Genomic DNA, 3,049 nt, shown 5'->3' with positions numbered 1-3,049 from the left:
TAATGAAAAGCTGAAGGAATTTATTTAGCAGGGGAAAGGCCAAGAGTTAAATGGGATAAGGCCATAAAACAAGGTGATTTAGGATTACTTGATTTCAAGGGTTACTTTATAGCTACACAGCTAAGGCTTACATATGTAACTCATTTAGGAGGTTATAAATCAAAGTAGAAAAGGATGATTATGAAATGGGAAATCAAGAGATAAAGATAGGCTAGGACTTTGGATGCAAGTCCTTAAGGACAGTAACACCAATTATACAGAATATTGCATTTGTAAAGTAGCAGATAGTATTTTAAGAACTAAGTCAATGTGGGAATCGATAAAGGAGATTTTACCAGTGGGTCTGTCTGGTAGCTGTGGTATAAAAAGTAGTAAAAGTGAGGTTAACGGAAAGCAGAAGTTGAGCAACTTATGTAATGCTGGAGTGAATGAAAATTGTTAAAAAGAAAATATGTATACCACAGGAAATAACAATGGAAATTGTTATTACAGTTTTTCTTTTTTGTTAATGCATATATATCCATGTTACAGATGAAAATGTGATCATTTAATAAAGATTTAAAAAATAAACAATGGAAAAAATCAACAATCTCAAGAGGTAAGGGAGAAATAATCCATCCAGTACATTTAATATTTAACCTCCTGTGCATCCCATTTGAGGTAAAAAGAAATCATATAAAGATTGAGACTGGAAAGCCAAAAAAGTGGTGAAGGAAGCAGACAACACAAATTCACAACTCAATATTGATATTTAAGGTTCCTTCAGAGCAAGTGGCTCGGTCCATTATTTTAGACACTAATGAAACCTTCAGTGGTCAAGCAGAATGCTGCGCTCAACCAACGCAGGTCTTGGAAGTGAAAACCATATATGAAAGTTTTCTGCTTCCACCCATTTCTTAGAAACACAGTCATTACAGCCAGTTCTTCTTCCATCTTTGAATGGCTATCAGTAATTGTCAGAGGAGTAGTCCATGTAGTAAAGGGGGGGGGTTGTGAAAATGTATCCTTCAGTATCTACACAGGCCATCATCCAAAGAGAGGCACACACAAAAGGCAAAATAATACATCTCCTAGAGGCGGTGCTGATACAGCTAACTGAACTGATATTAAGAGGTTCTCTACCCTTGCTTATTCAAGTGAAGATGACTATGTCATGTGTCAGATGGATTACTTCTTAGACTTTTGCTGATACATATACATGCATTCTCTTTCTTCTTTGTTCTCCTCCTGTGGCTAATAACATTCACTGAGACCATAAATTTTATGAGTAAATTCTTGAGCTGAAACAATGAAAGGGATGTTGTTCCCAAAGTGTAGCTGTTACCACTTTATTAATGGTCAAGTCATATTGTTGCACAATACCCCTTATCCAGGGCATCATCAGGTAGGCTTTACAAAGCCCTTTTTTAGGAACCAGCATTTGAAAGATCTGGCATACTGTATAAGGACTCTATGGATAAATGTGACCTCTTCAAGAATAATAGGGCAATGCAGCATTGATAGACATTTCATCAAGCCAAGGCCAGGGAAAAAAAAACATCACACTAGCCAACTTGTTCCTAGACAAAGAGTCAACGATTTGGTTAAATTTGTAAACCAATTGTGAAGAGATATATGCTTCTTTCACTTTACTATTTAGATCATTAAACTACTACCCCTATTTTGTACAATTCCAACAGGAAATTAGATTAAACAATGAGCCATAGAGGTCTTTACAAGTCTTGCATTTGTCAGGTATTAATTTCTAGGAAGCAGTGTTTTTAGCCATATATGGAAAACAGGCACACTTGACTCCAGCTTCCCTACATTTGGTCTGGAAAGTGAATGAGTCACTTTCTTTTCCCTGATTTTGAGTTCATAGATTGCTTCTTATGTAAAAAATAGGTAGATAAATTTACTAAAAATGAGTGAGAGACATAACTGCATGACACTTCAATACATAAATACAGTTAAAATGATTAGCTTTCAAACTAAGTGTGTTCTTCGTTGGTCTGATGAGGACATATTGCTTTGAAGTGAACTTATTTTCACATTATTTATTAAAAGGATACCACTTACACCTCTTGCTCATTATTTAGTCTACTTAGTTACTGTTCTGGGTGTGGTACTTTGGTTGTCAGTTTTTGATTATATTTTATATAGGCAGTCACTGAAGGTCTGGTCTCTATTTGTCTGTGGCAGTGATTCAAAAGATTAGTCTTCATATTTTTCTCCATCACTGTGCAAATATGAAGTTAGTATATAAAATTAAAGGGATGCAGGGATGCATGTGGCTTGCTCTTTTAAAAAAAGTATTTTTTTAATTTCATCAGTATGCAGTTTTGGTAGGTTTGCTTCATTCATCTGAAGCTTCAATGAATTTAGTATTTACAAAAAGCATTTTCAGTGGTTGTGCTTATGGGGTGTAACTGATGCACCCATGAAAGTCACAGCTGTGATCATAACTGTAAGAAGATATGTGTGAATATGGTCCTAACTATAGTCCCAGTACATACAGGTTCCACTGGCTGCAAGCAATTTCTCTCCAGTTCATCAAAACAGGAAAAATCAAGCTTCAGTCACAGAAATTTCCAACCAGTTCCTAGATACTATGCCAGAAACATTATAGGACCCAAAATAAATACAAATATTCTTTCATAGAAAACAGCAACAGAAGACTAATTAAACTGACAGCCTCCACAAACATTATGTCAAGAAATTCTAACCATAATATAAGTCAAGTGACTATCTGTCCTGCTTCAACATTATTTGAGCCTCACCCTGTGATTTCCAATTTGTTCTCAATACATTGGTTCCTTTACTGGCTTCCTCCAGTAAATTCCAGCCACCTGTTGTCTTTTTTCTGTAGCCCTAATTGCAGTCATCACTATCAGCAGAATCTCCTTTCTCCATTCCTGTGTCAGATTAGTTGTAAGTATATTTTCTGTTACTTTATGATTATAACATTCTGTATGACTGTTGTTATTCTCCTGAAGGATCTGCATCCAAAATCCTACTCTTTACTTATTTCTTGAATTACCCCCTGCTTCACCATCATCATCCCTTACCA

This window comes from Protopterus annectens, chromosome 8.part0, assembly GCF_019279795.1.
Source record: "Protopterus annectens isolate FY-2018-M chromosome 8.part0, PAN1.0, whole genome shotgun sequence".
Classification (NCBI taxonomy): domain Eukaryota; kingdom Metazoa; phylum Chordata; order Ceratodontiformes; family Protopteridae; genus Protopterus; species Protopterus annectens.
The sequence above is the reverse complement of the archived record's forward strand: the minus strand, read 5'-3'. Positions refer to the sequence as shown.